The sequence below is a fragment of the Macaca nemestrina genome, chromosome 10, assembly GCF_043159975.1.
Source record: "Macaca nemestrina isolate mMacNem1 chromosome 10, mMacNem.hap1, whole genome shotgun sequence".
In the NCBI taxonomy this organism is placed as follows: domain Eukaryota; kingdom Metazoa; phylum Chordata; class Mammalia; order Primates; family Cercopithecidae; genus Macaca; species Macaca nemestrina.
In genome coordinates, this window is record NC_092134.1 from 13,307,143 (window position 1) to 13,322,108 (window position 14,966).

The window sequence follows — 14,966 nt, forward strand, 5'->3', positions numbered from 1 at the left end:
GACCAGGAAATGGAAGTCAGGAGTTCAGAATTAAGGCTATGGAGGGCATATGCTGGCACTCTCCCTTTATGTAATATGTGGGAAGTAAAGGGCTGATGTGACAGCTTCAAAGAACTATGCAAGGAGATGCCACTTCCCACCCATTAGGACGCCTACTGCCAAACAGAAAACAACAAGTGTTGACGAGGATGTAGATAAATTGGAGCCCTGGTGCATGGCTGGGAATGTAAAATGATGCAGCTACTGTGGGAAACAGAATGGTGGTTCCTTAAATAACTCAAAATAGAATTTCCTTATGATCCAGCAATTCCACTTCTGGAGATATATTCAAAATAATTGAAATCAGGGATTCAAAGAGATATTTGTACTTATTATTCACAATAGCCAAAAGGTAGAAGTAAACTCAAGTGCTCATCAACAGATGAATGGGGGCCAGGCACAGTGGCTCGCACCTGTAATCCCAGCACTTTGGGAGGCCCAGGTGGGTGGATCACCTGAGGTCAGGAGTTCGAAACCAGCCTTGTCAACATGGTGAAATCCCCATCTCTACTGAAAATACAAAAATTAGCTGGGCATAGTAGTGCGGACCTGTAATCCCAGCTACTTGGGAGGCTGAGGCATGAGAATTGCTTGAACCTGGGAGGCAGAGGTTTCAGTGAGCCAAGATCACACCATTGCCCTCCAGCCTGGGCAACAGAGCGAGACCTTGTCTCAAAAAAAAAAAAAAAAAAAGCACAAAAAACAAAACAATGTGGTGGTGTGTGCCTGCCATCCCAGCTACTCAGGGGGCTGAGGTGGGAGAATTGCTTGAGCCCGAAAGTTGGAGCTTGCAGTGAGCCCTGATCACACCCCTGCACTCCAGCCTGAGTGACAGAGCAACACCCTTTCTCATACAATAGACTATTATTCAGTCTTAAAAAGGAAGGAAATTCTGACACATGCTACAACATGGATGAACTTGTGTTAAGGGAAACAAATCAGTCACAAAAGAACAAATACTGGCCGGGCGCGGTGGCTCAAGCCTGTAATCCCAGCACTTTGGGAGGCCGAGACGGGCAGATCACGAGGTCAGGAGATCGAGACCATCCTGGGTAACACAGTGAAACCCCGTCTCTACTAAAAATACAAAAACTTAGCCGGGCGAAGTGGCAGGCGCCTGTAGTCCCAGCTACTTGGGAGGCTGAGGCAGGAGAATGGTGTGAACCCGGGAGGCGGAGCTTGCAGTGAGCTGAGATCCGGCCACTGCACTCCAGCCTGGGTGACAGAGCGAGACTCCGTCTCAAAAAAAAAAAAAAAAAAAAAGAACAAATACTATATGATTCCACTTATATGAGATACCTATAGTAGTCAAAATTCCAGAGACAGAAAGTAGAATGGTAGTTTCCAGGAGTTTGGGGAGTGGAGAATGGGGAGTTTGTGTTTAATGGGGATGGGGGTTTAGTTTTGCAAGATGAAAAGAGTTCTGTGTACGGAGGGTGGTGATGGTTGTACAACCATATGAATGCATTTACTACCACTGAACTGTACACTTAAAAATGGTTTAGATGGCATGGCGTGGTGGCTAACCCCTGTAATCCCAGTACTTTGGGAGGCGGAGGCAGGTGGAGGACCTAAGGTCAGGAGTTTGAGATCAGCCTGGCCAACATGGCCAAACCCCGTGTCTACTAAAAATACAAAAATTAGCTGGGCATGGTGGCGAGTGCCTGTAATCCCAGCTACTACGGGGGCTGAGGCAGGAGGATGGCTTGAATCTGGGAGGCGGAGGTTGCGGTGAGCTGAGGTCATACCACTGCACTCCAGCCTGGGCAACATGGTGAGACCCTGTCTCAAAAAAAAAAAAAAAAAAAAAAAAAAAAAAAAAAAAATTTAAGGAAACAGCTATGCAGGACTGGACAGTGTTTTTGCCAATATATACATGCCCCAAATAGAAATATTTGGGTTCTGTAGATCTTTCTCACACAGAAAGCTGAACTAATGCCTCTTGCAGTCAGCCTCTCTAAGTGTCTTCACTTTATTAGAAGTTGGGAAATAGAGAAAACATTACAAAAGCAGCCTAAAAGCAAAAAGAGTAGAAAAGTGCCACCCAATATCATTGATCATGGAAAAGGCCAATTCAGTTAGTCTTAAAGAATGAAATTGCAGGCCGGGCGCGGTGGCTCAAGCCTGTAATCCCAGCACTTTGGGAGGCCGAGGCGGGCGGATCACAAGGTCAGGAGATCGAGACCACAGTGAAACCCCGTCTCTACTAAAAATACAAAAAATTAGCCGGGCGCGGTGGCGGGCGCCTGTAGTCCCAGCTACTCAGGAGGCTGAGGCAGGAGAATGGCGGGAACCCGGGAGGCGGAGCTTGCAGTGAGCCGAGATCGCGCCACTGCACTCTAGCCTGGGCAACAACGTGAGACTCCGTCTCAAAAAAAAAAAAAAAAAAAAAAAAAAAAAAAAAAAAAAGAATGAAATTGCAAAGATAGTTCTTTGTAATGCATAAGCGTTTAGTCATTAAAAAGGAATGTCTTTGACCTCACCTATTCTTGCCTGCACTAACTTTTCTTCAACCTTTCTGGTAGGCCCAATAGCAGTGCCTCAAAGGTATCCACATTCCATTCCCTAGAATACAATTTCTTCTGTTATGGTGCTAGAGGTCAAAAGGGTATATTACCTTGTAGCAAAAGGGACTTTGCAAATGTGATTAAATTTAAAATCTTGAGATGGGGGAGTTATTCGGGATTATCTAGATACAGAGATACAAGAGTCTTTATAAGAGGGAAGGAGGGACTGGGCACAGTGGCTCACGCCTTTAATCCCAGCACTTTGGGAGGCTGAGGCGGGTGGATTACTTGAGGTCAGGAGTTCGAGACCAGCCTGGTCAATCATCTCTACTAAAAATACAAAAATTAGCTGGGTGTGGTGGCGCATGCCTGTAATCCCAGCAATTTGGGAGGCTGAGGCACAAGAATTGCTTGAACCCAGTAGGCACAGGTTGCAGTGAGCTGAGATAGTGCTACTGCACTCCAGTCTGGGTGACAGAGCGAGATTCTCAGAAAAAAAATTTAAAAATATAAAAAATATTTTTAAGAAAGAAGAAAGGAAGAAGGCCAGAAAGATAAGGAAATGTGAATGTGATAAATAAAGGGGTCAGAAAGAGAGAGGAAACAGGAGAGAAGGAGAGAATCAAGATGCTCCATTTGCTACATTATTTGCTTTGAAGATGGCAAATGAAGCCATGAATCAAAGAATGTAGGTGGCTTCTAAAAGCTGAAAAAGGCAAGGATAATGACTTTCTCTGAGAGACTCCAATACTTTGATCTTAGTATGTGATACCTGTGTCAGTCTTTTGACCTCTAGCACCATAACAGAAGAAATTGTATTCTTATAGGCTGGATATGGTGGCTTATGCCTGTAATCCCAGCCCTTTGGGAGGCCGAGGCAGGAGGATTAAATGAAGCCAGGAGTTCAAGATCAGCCTGGGAAACATAGCAAGACCCTGCCTCTAAGGGAGGAGACCACCCCGTCTTATGCCCAGTTTCTGCCTCCAAAGAAAGAAGAAGTAAAAACTAAAAGGCAGAAATGAAATCCACAGGCAGATAGCCCTGCACGCCCTGGGTCTGGTAGTTAAAAATCAACCCCTGATCTAACTGCTTGTGTTATCTATAGATTCCAGACATCGTATGGAAAAGCATTGTGAAAATCCCTGTCCTGTTCTGCCTCCCAGATTCAAGCTATTCTCCTGCCTCAGCTTCCTGAGTAGCTGGGATTACAGGTACCCACCAACGTGCCCAGTTAATTTTTGTATTTTTAGTGGAGACAGGGTTTCACCATGTTGGCCAGGCTGGTCTCGAACTCCTGACCTCAAGTCATCCACCTGCCTTGGCTTCCCAAAGTGCTGGGATTACAGGTTGAGCCACCGAGCCTGGCCTCTATTTGTCTCTTGAAAGGCTTTTACTGATGTCTTTCTGTGTTTTTTTGTTCTTCCCCAGGATGACTGCTTCTAGATATTTATTCCATGTTTCGATTCAAACCCATCAACGGTCACAAAATTCTTACATGAAAACTTAAAGCAGAGTGGCTTTTACACCTGACCTTTATATCTAGCACTTTATTGAATTATAGGTGCATGGATTCATTTATTCACACATTAATTCAGAGAATACAAATTTATTGAGAGCCTACCAAAGGCCAGGCACTGTGTAAGATATTGAGGATTGATCAGGCGAGGTGGCTCATGTCTGTAACCCTAGCACTTTGGGAGACTGAGGTGGGAGAATCACTTGAGCTCAGGAGTTTGACACCAGCCTGGGCAACATAGTGAGATCCTGTCTCTGAAAAGAAAAGAAAAGAAAAAAGAAAAGAGAAAAGAAAAAGATTATCCTGTGCAGCTCGAGTGCGTGGGCATAGGAGAGGGACTTGAAAAATAAATATTAGGGGCCAGGTGCAGTGGCTCACGCCTGTAATCCCAGCACTTTGGGAGGCCAAGGCGGGCAGATCACGAGGTCAGGAGATCGAGACCATCCTGGCTAACACGGTGAAACCCCATCTCTGCTAAAAATACAAAAAATTAGCTGGTGGCGGGTGCCTGTAGTCCCAGCTACTCGGGAGGCTGAGGCAGGAGAATGGTGTGAACCTGGGAGGTGGAGCTTGCAGTGAGCCGAGATTGTGCCATTGCACCCCAGCCTGGGTAACAGAGCGAGACTGTCTCAAAAAATACATAAATAAATAAATAAAGATAATAAATATTAGGTTGACAGGAAAGGTTGAGGGTCAATTAAATTAATTAATTAATTAATTTTTTGAGACAGAGTCTCACTCTGTCTCCCAGGCTGGAGCGCAGTGGCCTGATCTCGGCTCACTGCAAGCTCTGCCTCCCAGGTTCACGCCATTCTCCTGCCTCAGCCTCCCGAGTAGCTGGGACTACAGGTGCCTGCCACCACGCCCGGCTAATTTTTTGTATTTTCAGTAGAGACGGGGTTTCACTGTGTTAGCCAGGATGGTCTCGATCTCCTGACCTCGTGATCCGCCCGTCTCAGCCTCCCAAAGTGCTGGGATTACAGGCGTGAGCCACCGCGCCTGGCCTATTTTTTTGAGATGAAGTCTCACTCTGTCACCCAGGCTGGAGTGCAGTAGTGTAATCTCGGCTTACTGCAACCTCTGCCTCCTGGGTTCAAGTGATTCTCCTGCCTCAGCCTTCCAAGTAGCTTGTATTATAGGTGCCTGCCACCACACACAGCTACTTTTTTTTTTTTTTTTTTTTGTATTTTAGTAAAGAGGGGGTTTCCCCATGTTGGCCAGGCGGGTCTTGAACTCCTCACCTCAAGTGATCCACCCGCCCTGGCCTCCTAAAGTGCTGGGATTACAAGTGTGAGCCACCACGCCTGACTGACAGTCAATTTTATTAAAAAGTTATTATTATATGCAGGCCTAAGGTAAGCCCAGATGAAAGATATAAGGCATACATATGTGTGTATGTGTGTATACATATATATACACACATATGTGTGTATATATATACATAATTTTTTATTATTTTGCAATTATATATATATATATAATTAAAAAAAATTTTTTTTAGACAGAGTCTTGCTTTGTCACCCAGGCTTGAGTGTAGCTCACTGCAGCCTCCCCCTCTGGGGCTCAAGCAATAGTCTCACCTCAGTCCCCCAAGTAGCTGGGACTACAGGCACACACTACCACGCCTGGCTAAATTTTGTATTTTTTTGTAGACATGGCGTTTTGCCATGTTGCCCAGGCTGGTCTGAAGCTCCTTGCCTCAAGTGATCTGCCCACCTTGTCTTCCAAAGTGCTGAGATTACAGGTGTGAGGCACCGTGCCCGTCCGACGTAGGGCATGTTTAATCATATTCCTACGACAAGATATTTGGCTTCTTGGAGCTTAGCCAAGGCATGAGACACAGTTTCCAATAAGTATATGCTTTGCATCAATTTTGAGAGATTGACATTAATCTAGTCTCTTTCTAGTAGATTAGACATCAGTAACAATTATGTTAAGTATACAGAGCGGGGACCTGGACCACTGTACCAATTTGATGCCTCTTTTTTTTAAGCTGTCCTTAGAGAATAGTTGGTGTGAATCAGGTGCCTGAGTTTCTTGCATTATAAATGGATTGGGAATTATAAAACACTCCTGAAGTCAGTGGGCTGAAGAATTAGAGGTATGTTTTTATACCTTATAACATTTTGAAGAAACACAATTAATGAACATATCCAAGCACCGTAGAAAAATTGCCTAAATCAAATGGCAGGGAGGCTAATTACCATTTAATTGAGTTTTGAAAATTTAGCTTTTCTCGTTAAAAGCTTTGTCTCAGGTCAAGGAGGGAAAAAACCATCGGAAATCATTTGTTCAAACTTGGAGAAAACACTGGGAATGTGATGGGATCAGAATGAAAGTTCTAATAATCAGTTAAAATTGTCATAATACTTAAAAACTGAGCGACGTATTTTGGTTGTTTTGTGAGCTCTGCCGGCTTAATTAAAGTATATTTAATGAATTCATTGAGAATGTTCACATCATACAGTTATAGCAGGTGCTCTTCAATCCCGGGTGATTTTGTCCTCCAGGGGATATTTGACAATGTCTAGACATTGCCATGGCTGGGGTGTGTGTGCTAGTGGGTGGACGCCAGGGATACTACAATGCACAGGACAGAACCTCGACAACAAAGAATTATCTAGCCCCAAATATCAACAATCCCGGGGCTGAGAAACCCTGAGTTACAATGATGTTTCACATTTATATACTGGCTTTAGAAATTTTTTTACATTACAAAAATTGAGGCCAGGCACAGTGGCTCATGCTTGTAATCCCAATGTTCTGGGAGGATCCCTTGAGGCCAGGAGTTCAAGACCAGCCTGGGCAACAAAGTGAGATCTTCTCTCTACAAAAACAAACGAACAAACAACAAACAAACTGGGTATAGTGGCATGCACCTGTAGTCCTAGCGGTTTTGGAGGCCGAGGCGGGAAGATCACTTGAGCCCAGGAGTTCGAGGTCACAGAGAGCTATGATTGTGCCACTGCACTCCAGTCTGGGTGACAGAGTGAGACCCCATCTCTAAAAATATTTTCAAAATTGAGATATAATTCACATACCACAAATTTTACTCTCGAAAAGTGTACAATTCAGTGAGTTTTAGTATATTTACAAAGTTGTGTAATCATCACTACTATCTAATTCCAGAACATTTTTGTCACCCCAAAAAGAAACTCTGTACATACCTATTAGAATGGACAAAATCCAGAACACCGACAATATCAAGTGCTGGCAAGGATGTGGAGCAACAGGAACTTTCCTTCATTGCTGGTGGGAATGCAAAATGGTACAGCCACTTGGAAGACAGTTATGTGTTTTCTTATTAAAAAAAGTGCCAGGCGCAATGGCTCACGCCTGTAATCCCAGCACTTTGGGAGCCTGAGGCAGGCAGATTACAAGGTCAGGAGATCAAGACCATCCTGGCTAACACAATGAAACCCCGTCTCTACTAAAAATACAAAAACCAGCCAGGCGTGGTGGTGGGCGCCTATAGTCCCAGCTACTCAGGAGGCTGAGGCAGGAGAATGGCAATGAACCTGGGAGGTGGAGCTTGCAGTAAGCAGAGATCGTGCCACTGCATTTCAACCTGGGCGACAGACCAAGACAACATCTCAAAAAAAAAAAAAAAAAGTAAACATATTCTTACAATATAATCTAGCAATCACACTCCTTGGTATTTATCCAGAGGAACTGAAAACATGTCCACACAAAAACCTGTGCATGGCTCTCTATAACAGCTTTATTCACAGCTGCCAAAACTTGGAAGAAAACAAGAGGTCCTTCAGCAGGTCACGAATAAATAAATTGTGGTATATCCAGACAATGGAATATTATTCAGTGTTAAACAGAAATGAGGTATCAACTCGTGTAAAAAACATAGAGGAAACTTAAATGCGTATTCCTGAGTGAAAGACACCAATCTGAAACGACTACCTACTGATTCCAACTATATGACATTCTGGAAAAGGTAAAACTATGGAGACAGTAAAAATATCAGTGGTTGCCAGGGATTGGAGAAACGAAAGAATGAATCAATAGGCAAAGCACAGAGGATTTTTAGGGCAGTGAAAAGACTTTGTATGATACTATATTGGTGGATACATGTCATTATACACCTGTTCAAACCCACAGAATGTATAATACCAAGAGTGTAAACCATGGATTTTGAGTGATAATAATGTTTCTTCCTCTTTCTCTCCTTTCTTTCCCTTTCTCTTTTTTCTTTCTTTCTCCCTCTCTTTCTCCTTCTCCCTTTTCCCTACTTCCTTCCTTCCTCTTTCCTCTCTCTTTTCCCTCCCTCCCTCCCTCTCTTTCCTTTCTTTTTTGATAGGCTCCTGCTCTGTTGCCCAGGTTGGAGTGCAGTGATGCAATCATAGCTCACTGCAGTCTTGACCTCCCAGGCTCAAGCGATCCTCCCATCTCAGTCACCAGAGTAGCTGGGATTACAGGTGTGTGCCGCCATGCCTCAGTTAATTAAAAACAATTTTTTTTATACAGACAGGGTCTTGCTATGTTGTCCAGGCTGGTTTTGAACTCCTGGGCTCAAGCAATCCTCCCACCTCAGCCTCCCAAATTGCTGGGAGATAACAAAGATTCATTCAATTAATCAATTATAACAAATGTACCATCCTGATGGAGGACAGTGATAATGGGGCAGGGTACGTCTGTGTGGGGACAGGGGATATAAGGGACATCTTTGTACCTTCCTCTCAATTTTGCTGTGAACCTAAAACTTCTCTAAAAGAATAAAATCTGAAAACAAAAAACCACAGTGGATCCACTACACACCTATTGAAGTCGCTAAAATAAAATACACTGACAATACAGAAAAAAAAAGAAAGAAGGAAACTCTGTACCCAGTACCCATTAGTAATCACTTCATATTTCCCTGTCTCCACAGCCCACTAATCTACCTTTCGTCTCTATGGATTTACATACTCTTAGATATTTCATGCAAATGGAATCTTACAATATGTGGCCTTTTGCATCTGCATTCTTTCACTGAGCATAATGTTTTTGAGGCTCATCCACATCTTAGCATGTTTAAGTGGTTCATTCCTTTTTATGGTCAAATAATACTCCATTGCATGGTGATACCATCTTTTGTTTATCCTTTCATCAGTTGATGGACATTTGGTTAGTTTCCACTTTTTGGCTATTGTGAATAGTGCTGTTAGGACTACATGTATACAAGTTTTTGTGTGAATATATGTTTTTTATGTTTTTATTTCTTTTTTTTTTTTTTTTGAGATGGAATCTCGCTCTGTTGCCCAGGCTGGAGTGCGGTGGCGCAATCTCAGCTCACTGCAAGCTCCGCCTCCCGGGTTTATGCCATTCTCCTGCCTCAGCCTCCCAAGTAGCTGGGACTACAGGCGCCCGCCATCATCCCCGCCTAATTTTTTTGTATTTTTAGTAGAAACGGGGTTTCACCGTGTTAGCCAGGATGGTCTCGATCTCCTGACCTTTTGATCCGCCCGCCTCGGCCTCCCAAAGTGCTGGGATTACAGGCGTGTGCCACCGCGCCCAGCCATGTTTTTATTTCTTTTGGTTATATGCCTAGGGAGGAAATTGTTGGGTCATATGGTTGCTCTATGTTTAACTTTTTGAGGAACTGCCAAACTGTTTTCCAAAGTGGCTCATCATTTTACCTTCTCACCAGTAGCTTAGGAGGGATTGATTTTCTTACACCCTCACCAGTACTTGTTATTGTCTTTCTGTTTATTTATAACTATCCTAGGGGACATGAAGTGTTATTGTGATTTTGATTTGCATTTCCCTCATGACTAATGTTGCTGGGCATCTTTTCACGTGCTTTTTGGCTATTGGCATATACTTTTTGGAGAATTGTCTCTTCACATCTTTTGCTTGTTTTTAACTTGGGCTATTTGTTTTTTATTGTCAGATTGTAGGAATTCTTTATACATAATGGATGCTAGTTTCTCATTAGATATTAGATTTACAAATTTTTCTCCCAGTTTGTGAGTTGCTGGCTTTAGATTTTACAAAGCGTTTCACATCTCTTAACTTCTAAATCTCACAATAGCTAGGCATAAATTTAGGCTCAAAGAGGTTAAATAATGTGTGTAGAATCAGAAGTTTGTTCATATGTGAATTCAATAAACTTTTACTGAGAGCCTACAAAGTTGACTGTTGCTAGGCTAGAAAGAAGATCAAGTGTCTAGAATTTGATTTCCATTTCAGTTTATTTTAATTTTTAAGTTTAATGTTTAATTTTATTTTAAAAATAAAAATAAAATAAAAATGTCACCCAGGCTGGAGTGCAAGTGAGATCTTGGCTCATTGCAACCTCTGCCTCCTGGGTTCAAGTGATTCTCTTGCCTCAGCCTCCTGAGTAGCTGGGATTACAGGTGTGTGCCACCCTGCCTGGCCGATTTTTTTACATTTTTAGTAGAGACGGGGTTTCACCATCTTGGCCAAGTTGATCTTGAACTCCTGACCAACCTCAGGTGATCCTTATGCCTTGGCTTCCCAAAATGCCAGGATTACAGGCTGAGCCACCATGCCTGGCCTCCATTTCAGTTTAAAACCTCAAATGGAACCCCACTGGGATGAGAGAAAGTGAGGGGAAAGAAGAGAAAAGGAGAGAAGAAAGAGGAGAGGAAACCAAGTTGCATGTCTTTTGCTTGTGTGTACTGCTTGGGAATCTCTTCGTTTTGTATACCCATCTTCACTTAAGGCTCCAAATATGAAAACATGAAACACTTATTTTAGAATTCAATCCTTACTTAAGCTGAACATAACCCATACTCCCTGGTCTCCTTCTGTTAAATTACTTAGCCATCACTCTCTTTGGTTTCACTGTGGTGGATCACAGAGCAAGGACTGGAAGGCCCATGCTGAGGTCTCCACTTTACATCTGAGCCAGCATGAGAGTGGGTCCTCTCCATAGGGGCACACTCTTGTTAACAAAGACTGATAATAAAGTCATATTGTCAATTTGTTAAATTACAATGAAAAATACAGTTTGACATTTAGTTAGTAGTATATTCGCCCTTTCTAGGCAAGTAGTTCATGACATTGGCTGCACAATGGGGTCACTTGGTGTATTAGTCTGTTTTCACACTGCTGATAAGGACATACCTGAGACCGGGCATTTACAAAAGAAAGAAGTTTAATGGACTTGCAGTTCCACATGGCTGGGGAAGCCTCACAATCGTGGCAGAAGGCAAGGAGGAGCAATTCACATCTTACGTGGATGGCAGCAGACAAGAGAAGAGAGCTTGTGCAGGGAATCTCCCCCTTATAAAACCATCAGATCTCGTAAGACTTATTCACTATCACAAGAGCAGCACAGGAAAGACCTGCCACCATGATTCGACTATCTCCCACTCCGTCCCTCCCACAACAGGTGGGAATTCAAGATAAGATTTGGGTGGGGACACTGCCAAACCGTATCACTTGGGCAGCTTGACCAACTCCCAATTCCTAGGCTTGATTCTGGAACAATGAAATGAGGATCTCCAAGGATGGGGCCCAGGTGTCAATGTTCTTTTAAAGCTTTCCAGGTGATCTCAATGTGAATGCAAGGTTGTGAACCACTGCTTCTGGAATACCTGCACCCTGAGAAGGTATAATCAGTAGTGTGTAGAATCAGAAGGCAATTCATTTGTAAATTTAATACACTTCTATGGAGAGCCTACAAAGTTGATTGTTGGTAGGCTGGAAAGAAGTAATTAAATTGTAATCAAATAGACATGGAGTTAGAGTTCATCATTTAGTCCACAAATATTTATAAATATTATGTGCTAGGTGCTGGGATAAACATAAGTCGATACAGTTTGGTGGTTATCAAAATGGGCTTTAGAATGAAATTTCAGGTCCTGGCCCCACTGTTTACTAGTGTGTGACTTTATTTCTCTGAGCTTGAATTTCTCTGCTGGTAAAATGGGGTTGCTAACAATAGTGCCTACTTCAGAGACTTGCTTGAGAATTATGTCAAATGATGCGGTGTTTCCAAAATTTCAAGATTTGTTCTAAAGCTATACCCATGTGCAACCTGTACTACTGATTACTTAATATTTCATTTACTGGCTCATTTTTTCTTCTTAAATATTTCCTTTGGTCTCACTCCAAGTGGTATCATCTATAAAATACTTGGTTTGATGGGCTAGCTATAGTTTTTCCTAACACATAGTAAAATATATAATTTAACAAATAAGTGACTTTTGTTTGCCACCTGAAAGTGTTGCTCATATCAGTTGTGGGAACACATCTTTGGGAAACAAGGAATATCTGGGATATTTGCATCTGAGCCAGCATGAGAGTGGCTCCTTTCCATAGAGGCAGATGCTAATAATAGTGCCTACTTCAGGGGCTATTGAAGGAATATGGTTTGCACCTAGAAAGCTCTCAGCTCACTCAGCTGATGATAATTTTTTTTTTTTTTTTTTAAAGACAGAGTCTCACTCTCTCACCCAGACTGGAGTGCAGTGGTGAGCGACATCTCGGCTCACTGCAACCTCCACCTCTCAGATTCAAGTGATTCTCCTGTCTTACCCTCCTGAGTAGCTGGGATTACAGGTGTTTGCCACCATGCCAGAATAATTTTTGTATTTTTAGTAGAGATGGGGTTTCATCACATTGGCCGGGCTGGTCTCAAATTTCTGACCTCAAGTGATCCGCCCACCTTGGCCTCCCAAAATGTTGGGATTACAGGCACGAGCCATTGGGTCCGGTCAGTTATTTTCTTTATATAGAAGTTTCTGGGCTGGGTGCAGTAGCTCACACCTTAATCCCAGCACTTTGGGAGGTTGGACAGGATGATTGCTTGAGTCCAGGAGTTTGAGATCAGCTTGGGCAACACAGGGAGACTCCATCTCTACAAAAAAAAAAAAAAAAAAAATTAGCCAGGCATGGTGGTACATGCCTGTGGTTCCAGCTACTGGGAGGGCTGAGGTGGGATGATCACTTGAGCCTGGAGAGGTGGAAGCTGCAGTAAGTCGTGATTGTGCCACTGAACTCCAGCCTGGGTGACAGAGTGAGATTCTGTCTAAGAGAAAAAAAAAAAAAAGAGGTGCTTGATAAATAGTAGCTATCCATTATTGGCCCCGGGAACAAGAAGTAAGTTATGTTTAGGGAAGGAAAACAAACAAACAAATGTGTACTAAGCAAGCCTGTAGCTTTAATCAAGTGCTGGTGTGTGTGTGTGTGTGTGTGTGTGTGTGTGTGTGTGTGTGTGTGAGTTGTGAGAGAACACATCTCCAGTTCTATCTACTGTAGAATTAGGAGCGTACGAAAAAGACTTTACATTTATAAACAGAACATACACATACACACATGTGTGCACAATTATACACACAATTTAATCATTATAAAACCACATCCATATTGTTGCTACCTAGGTTAAGAAATAGATCATAGCAGCACCCCAACACGCTGAAAGGCCTCCATCAGGTAACTACTATTCTGACTTTTGCTTTCTTTATGGGTTTGCCATTACTTTTAAAAATGGCAAAAACCTCAATGATTTGCATCAACCTAAATACATCCCTCCTTAAACTACGTTGTTTTGTTTTGTCCGCTTTTGGAATTTATATGAATGGAATCATATGTCATTGTCTTGCTTCCTTCATTAGGCCTTGTTTTGAGACTCATTATGCCATTGTGGTTAGTTGCAGTTTATTCTTGTTCATTGTTTATGAAAACACTGCAATATACAATTTTGTCTTTTCTACTGCTGATGGACATTTATGTCGCTTCCAGTTTTTTGCCAACACTATTTTGTATTCTTATACACATCTCTTGGTGTACATAAGTAGGAGTTTCTCGCTGGGAGCGGTGGCTAAGGCCTGTAATCTCAGCACTTTGGGAGGCAGAGGTGGGCGGATCACTTGAGGTCAGGAGTTCAAGACCAGCCTGGCCAACATGGTGAAACCCCATCTTTACTAAAAATACAAACAATTGGGCATGGTGGTGTGCGCCTGTAATCCCAGTTACTTGGAAGGGTGAGACAAGAGAATAGCTTGAACCTGGGAGGCGGAGGTTGCAGTGAGGCGAGATCGTGCCATTGCACTCCAGCCTGGGAGACAGAGCAACACTTCGCCTCAAAATAAATAAATAAATAAATAAATAAATAAATAAATAAATAAATAGGAGTTTTTCTTAGGTAGAGAAACTACTCCTAGCAATAGTCATAGAATGCACAAATCTTCAATGTTAGCAAATAGTGCCATACTTTGTTTTTAAATTTCAGAGATTGTGTCCATTTACACGTCTACGGGTACTGTATAAATGTGTGTACCTCCACATCTTCGCAAACACTGTCACATCCTTTTTTTGTTGTTGTTCTCGAATTTGAGTGTTATTGTTTCTCATTGTGACTTTATTTTTCATTTTTTCTAATTATGAACGAGGTTGACACCTTTCATACATTTGTTGGTCATCTGGATTTCCGTTTTGGTGACGTGCCTGTTTTAAGTATCTCTTCTATAATTTATTTTAAAGTGTCCTTTCAGACAGCCTCAATGACTTTCATCAACTCCTTGCAGGGCAGTCAGCCGGGAGATAGAGTAATCAAGGTAGGTTGAAGTCAACCTCAAAACATTCGCCGCCTCAGCTGTAGCAGAGAACCATTGGGTTTCCCCAGGTGACAAGTACTTCTACCTTAGCCGCGTGAGAGAGAAAGAAGACCAGGCTGAGTAGCCTGGCTGCCTACCTCCTCGCGGGTGGCCGAGAGCAGGGGACAGCGCCCAGGCGACTTCCTCAGGGATCCTAGATAAACAGTCGCGTCCCCAAACGCAGCATCCTGCTTAACCGCCAATTTCAAACTTCCAAGACCTGCCCAGCCGACTTTGCCCTTCCCTTTATCCCATTGGTCGCGAGTCAAAGGAAGATGCAATTTGATTGGCTCTCCTTTTCACTTTCTCCATCACTTTAAAGACGTGGGCGGGGCCTGGCTGAGA

At 42.9% G+C, this 14,966-nt stretch overlaps 1 long non-coding RNA gene across 1 annotated transcript in view; it reads right to left on the reverse strand.

The window, feature by feature from the left end:
- Positions 1 to 14,892, reverse strand: part of LOC105494868 (uncharacterized) — a 36,398-nt gene extending 21,506 nt beyond the window's left edge. Inside the window, exon 1 of the long non-coding RNA XR_011608760.1 lies at positions 14,720 to 14,892. This is a non-coding gene — a long non-coding RNA (uncharacterized lncRNA). The remainder of the gene's footprint in view (positions 1 to 14,719) is intronic.
- Between the last annotated feature and the right edge of the window lie 74 nt (positions 14,893 to 14,966).